Here is a 5,885-nt window from a genome sequence, read left to right on the forward strand (position 1 = left end):
CCAGCGGAACGAGCGGGCGAGTGGAGACGGCCGCCACTGTAATACAAATTACCTTCTTTCTGTGGCTTAAGGGCCTTCTAACATGGACCTCGTTTTTCAGCAAAGACTTGAAGCAACTTAAAAAAAAATTCCTGTAGAGATGTTATTCTTTACGACGACACATTAATCGCTCGTATTGTAAGCGTTCGGATAGTGCAGTAATCGAAAATAAGCTCTTCAGAAAAATAACAATTAGTGTTTGAAATTAATAACTTAGTGTACGTGTTGTAATTGAGGAATTAAGCTAAAGAACGCTCCAATTGCTTTCTTCTTGCAAGCAATCTCGAGTCCGTGGCATCAAAATGTGGCGCGAATACATTGTTGTTCCATTCATTTTCCCATAAAGGTTTCCATGCTCAGTTCTAGGCAAAACTACGAATACGAATATATTTTGTTGCATATATGGGCGTCGAATATCTCCGATTCTTAAACTGAATGGCCATGCGTTGCATACTCATTGGTTCGAATTTAACAATTAGGCGGAAAACTATAGTTAGTGAAGAAAGTTCATTAGTGGAGCTTAGTTCCTGGAGAAGTTGGTTCCGTCTCGAAGAAACTTCTATACTGAGTGGTTCTTCAGAATTAATTGACTGAAAAATTGGTGAGCTACCCCACGGCAACCTTTCGCTGTCTTGCGATGTTCGCTGACTGCAACCGGGAGTAAAAAAGTGTGAATTGCGAGCAGCTGCGTTATTCTGATCGACCGTCGCACAACATTATCATTAGAGTGCGCCATCGCCGATAATGGTCATAGCCACGAAACCTATACCGGGATAATGAGCGATTCTGTGCCAATTCTTTTCCTTTCTGCGCTTTTTCTGTGGCTGCTGGGAAGCACTCCGCCTACGTTATCGCCATGATCGCGGCCATCGTGAGCAGTGGTTGATAAGAAACTATATGATCGAGCGAAAGGAATCGTTACATTATTATACCGGCCCTATAGACGCATTGCAGCATATCACTAAAATTGTCGACGATAAAAGGATGGAAAGCGTGCGATGGGGCCGCCACCGAGCATCGCTCTCGCGAATGCACACGCCGGTGCCCGCAGTTCCAGCTGGTGCAGCTGTTTGATAAATAGCGCGGCGATGCAGCTTGGTGCAACGCGTCACCCGTCTGTGTGTAAACCTCAAAAGTACTCGGAGCGCGGAATTCACGAAAAAAGTTACATATACTCGCGATTTCGCCACGCTGCCTGGACGTTAGGCCATCAGTATGGCTGTCATATGGGTAAGTATACGCTGCATCTTTTAATACGAGGGCAGATTATTTGGCTGAGACGTGATCTTTCTTTCTTCTCTCTTCTTTTTTTGATGCGACAGCATCAAGCAGCTAATTGAGCGAGAAAGCCGCTATCTGTAGCAGCGAAACGACACCTAAATTCCCATTGGCTGCGACGCCTGGTTACGAGTGCGCCTCGATGGAGCAGAGCGGGCGGAACGGTGTTGCTAGAGGGGAGAGCGCATCGCCACGACGCCACGTCACCAGCGTGCCTCGACGGAGCAGATACGGCGACGCGACGCCGCGGGGCGAGACGGAATGTCGTCGGCGAGGCAGTCGCGTGACGCGCGCGTGCGGGTGCCGCCGTGTCACTCTCGGAAGCTGGCGCACGGTCTGTATCTTTCTCTAACCTCCCCCTAAGCTTAGCTGCTGCTCGCGCCTGCCGGCCTTGGTGGCCGCTGCTGCTTCCTCGGTCTCTCATCGCGCAGCACGTCGGTGGCATGCGGCGTTGCTACCGAAGGCGCTGATGCCGCTTGCTGGCTCGTACATTACTCCCAGCGCAACACTCGAAGGACCGCTCAGCGGCGTTCAATCGGACATTAATGCTTTCGCATTGACAACTCATAATTGAAGTGCTTAGGTGTCCTCGGCATTTTTTGTCGAATCCATTGATCCGAAAAACTTTTGTGGTTGGGCGTATACGTCTGAAGGCTAGTTTGCTTGATGGCCTACCACTTATACATTTCAGACGATGACCTACCGCAAGTCAGCAGGGCATGCCCATTCGTGAGTAACGACTACGAGATTTCTACTCCAGCGCGAGAGTGAACCACGCGAAGCACAGGTCGAAACGTGAAGACACACATCGCCGCGTTTGTGAATTCTTCGTCCCTTTCTTTGCGCTCTTCGTTCCCGCTACTGGAATGCACCATTCGGCCCACAGATGCTTCACTCGACCGAACTGCAAACTTTTGCGAGACCATGTCACTGTGCACGGATGATGCAGGGCGATAGAACTGAAAGCTGGGGAGGTGGTATTGTTTCATTGTTGAGCGCCTTGTTTGTTAAATCTGCCTGCTGTGTCCCTCACTTTGTGCGCGCGCTGTAGTTCAATAATGATGCAGCGTGCTAGAAACATCAATATAAGCCATAATTTCTGCGAACTTCGCAAACTCCGTAGGCCTGTAAATTGGGAAGAGGAAGACATACGGCAAGCCGGAAAATGCAAGTTCTTTCTTCATTTAGTTCTGCAGTGACCCGTTCCACATTCTAAGGTCGTGCTTTTGCAGACAGAAAAAAAAAAAACAGCAAGAAAAAAAAAGACATTCATACAGGCTCTAACAGAGTTCATGTCGTTTGTCGCTACCTATCTATTTGGCGCATCTTGAGCCGACGCTGAACGCTCACTTTGTTGCTGCAGGTGAGCGCAGGGTTTGAAACTGTATTGAATTAGAAACGTGTAATATCTACCACCAGCTGCCCTACTGCGTGTAATTACATGCGCGTTTTTCTTAGTTGGTTTGTTTGTTCCGGTATATGGCTTTGGCAAAGTGTGGTCATTGCCTTGAAGCAATTGATCCAGGCTGTGTTGGCATTGATTGCGGCTCCTGTTGCCACGTGTGCTATCAGCAATGTTCCAAACAGATGAAGATAAATTCATTGCCTTGCACGGGAAGGCGGTGCATAGCAGTGATCTAACTCGACTGAAAAGACTCGATTTTCAGCCTGGAAGCCAAGTCAGCCATCCTTTCAGCCAGATTCTCTTTTGGAGTGATCGGAATGCCATGCATTTCCAAATATGGCAGAGCAATTCTGCGGAAGCCCGCTAGGTGGATAAGGTTCATGAAAGGGATAATTATCATCCACTTGACGAAGCTACAAAAGAAACCCACAACCTTATGCGGATTTTTCTTTCTAAGAAACTCGTTCGGGTTACTTTTGTGAATGATGCTATATGCGCACTACGGAGTGCACGCCACTGCCGGAAATGGCTGGGTGCACTAGGGTGCCTCGATGCCCAGCGCGAGCGGCGCTGGGCATCGAGGCACCCTGCGCTGGGCATCGAGGCACCCTAGGGTGCACCATGATGCAGCGCCATCTCGGGAATGGTAATTTTCGCATTGGTGAAACTTGTTTCCTCTTTCTTCAGCACGTGTTAGGATGGAGATTAAGGTTGGTGCAAAGTTAGGTTAATTAGGTTAGGTTAAAAACAAGTTGGGGCTAATTCGGTTAGAACGAAATGTTACTGGAGCTCCCGGATTAGGTGCGCGAATGATAAAGGTCTAAACCGGAATTCCTGGCGTCTGTTAAGAATTGTTTTACTTGTTCACATCTTTAAATTTACTTATGCTGACTCATTAGCCATGTATATCTCCAGCGCGCGTATCTCAGTTGCAGGAATAGCTATTTATAGACCGCAAAATCAAAGTGTAAGTGGGTTTTTAGGTGAATTCCGGCAGATATCTTTCCCGTCGGGTCCCGTTTGCTTACTTGGAGATGTATATACACATTGACTTCCTAAACTACACGCGGCAAACTTTAGTCGATTACCTCAGTATCCTTGCTGATGTTGGTATTGCTGCTGCAATTAATTTGCCCCACGTGTGTCGAACTTCCGCGTGACTCCAGTTTCATCCTGTCTTGATCACGTTAATTAATGTTCGGTTTATATGCTTACTGACATAGGTGTTTTCTGTTTTGTTGAACAGGAAATGTCAGGCCATTCTTTTGTTGGTTGCCCTTCCTTATCTTCAGAAGCGTCAGGTAACCTTCAGAAAAAGTTTGCTACAATTAATCGAGGTATATAGTAGATCAGAAAAAGCCAGATCGATTGCTGCAAACTTATAATAGGGAATCCTTCCTTGCGCGGGTGCCCACGAACGAGGCATACGAGACTTTCGTCCGTGTTTTTTTATGGCAGTGGTGGATTCATGCAAGAAGACCTTAGTTAAGCAGCGAGAGCAAGAATGCCCTTGCATTAACAAAAGGGTTGTAAGAGGCTGTTGAGGAACGGGAAATGCCTTGGATGCGCGGTGTCCCCGTTCTGTTAAGTCTTTGTCATTTACAAGTTCGCAGAGAGATTCTTTATTCATTAGGCTATAATGTGTTAATATTTGGCATATGTTGTTTTTACTTCTGTTCGAGCGTTTGACGGTATAAAATAGACAGTGTGTTAAAAACCCTACTAAAATCGGCATAAGGTATTACTCGTGGTGATGGTAATTAGTGTGCTTGAATATTCGTATGTCAAATATTGAATGGCTTTTTTTTTTACGGGAACTGTTTTTTTAAACCACACCTGTAAAAATGAAATCCTTACAGCATATGTTCCTGTACATGACCTGAGTCCATGCGACCGTTCTGTTTTGCCACGGGTGAGCACAAGGTATGATGATACCTCTTTTTCATGTATCTATATTATATATTTATATCATATATCTATATCGTATATCATATACTGAGCTACATATGCAAGAGAAAAAAGCGGGGTGTCTTATGATATGTACGGTTCGCCCGAGAAGTTTTAACCTCTCTGTCTGTACGAAGCATGATCCCTTTAACTTATGCAGGTTCAACCTGAATATAACCTGGAAATAGTTATCCTGTAGAATGACCACATGTTTCTGATGCCCTACATTTAAATTGATGACGCTATTAAGATTTTGTACTTCCATCTTTTCTGGCAGCATTCTTTTTTTAATCTGAGAGGGCTGTTACGCTTTATGCCTTTTTACGTACGACCATTTGGTGAAAGAAAAAATAGCGTAGCTTGCACTGGAGGCGCAATTCTAAAGAGACAGCGGAACTGATGGGCACCTAGGTAGTCCTGGCTGGTTGGTTAGGCTAATCACTACCAAGTCATCCCCAGCATATTGCGAAATTTATTGATTTTTGATCGATTATCGATTAGCTATTGATTGGCTATCGCAAGGTATTCGCTACGTATTTGGGCTAGGCTAAGCACTACCAAGTCATCCCCAGCATTATTTCGTGTCAGCGGTGCACAGTTTCTACAGTACTTGAAGCGAGCGGTGACAGAACACGTGCCGATGTAAACAAATGCGCCGTTCTTGTGTTACATAAATACTCTGATTTAAAGAGCTATGGTCAAAACTGAGCTGTAAAAGCAGTTATTAGTCTATTAGCGTACGTTCAGTGCAGGTCTAACCGTGGCAAATGGATTAACTCGGCTGCTGCGATACGGCTATACCTCCGCTGAGCGGTGTCGACCCCAGCTCGAACTTTATGTGAGCGGCTGGCGAGTGCTCATATTCATGCATTTCAACTTCCGAAGCATGTTTGGATTCATATTGAGTACGACTAAATAGGAATACAAGCGTAAACGCCGTGGCAATGGCGTTACGGTGTGATGTATTCGTTCAGAGGCACATCGCACGGTGACTGGTTTTGTCGATCGGCGCAGCTCCACGAAAGCACGTCATCATATTTCGACGACTTGCGGTTGTAAATCGCGCCAGGATCGTTGCCGGCCTCGGTGTACTGCCCAGGAAGCGCCCAGTCACACAAAGCGAAAATTACAACCACTGACAAAAAATACACGAAACCATTTCAGCTCGCTTCATGAAGCGTGCCTTTCAGCATGCCGGGGCGCCCTGACGCCGTAC

At 46.3% G+C, this 5,885-nt stretch overlaps 1 long non-coding RNA gene across 1 annotated transcript; it reads left to right on the forward strand.

Annotated features, from left to right (window-relative positions):
* Window positions 1-1,161: 1,161 nt before the first annotated feature.
* Window positions 1,162-4,629, forward strand: LOC125945110 (uncharacterized). Its single transcript, XR_007466658.1, has 3 exons — window positions 1,162-1,269; window positions 2,009-2,046; window positions 4,582-4,629. It is a non-coding gene; the product is annotated as an uncharacterized LOC125945110 (long non-coding RNA).
* Window positions 4,630-5,885: the final 1,256 nt, after the last annotated feature.

This window comes from Dermacentor silvarum, chromosome 1 (assembly GCF_013339745.2).
Source record: "Dermacentor silvarum isolate Dsil-2018 chromosome 1, BIME_Dsil_1.4, whole genome shotgun sequence".
Lineage (NCBI taxonomy): Eukaryota > Metazoa > Arthropoda > Arachnida > Ixodida > Ixodidae > Dermacentor > Dermacentor silvarum.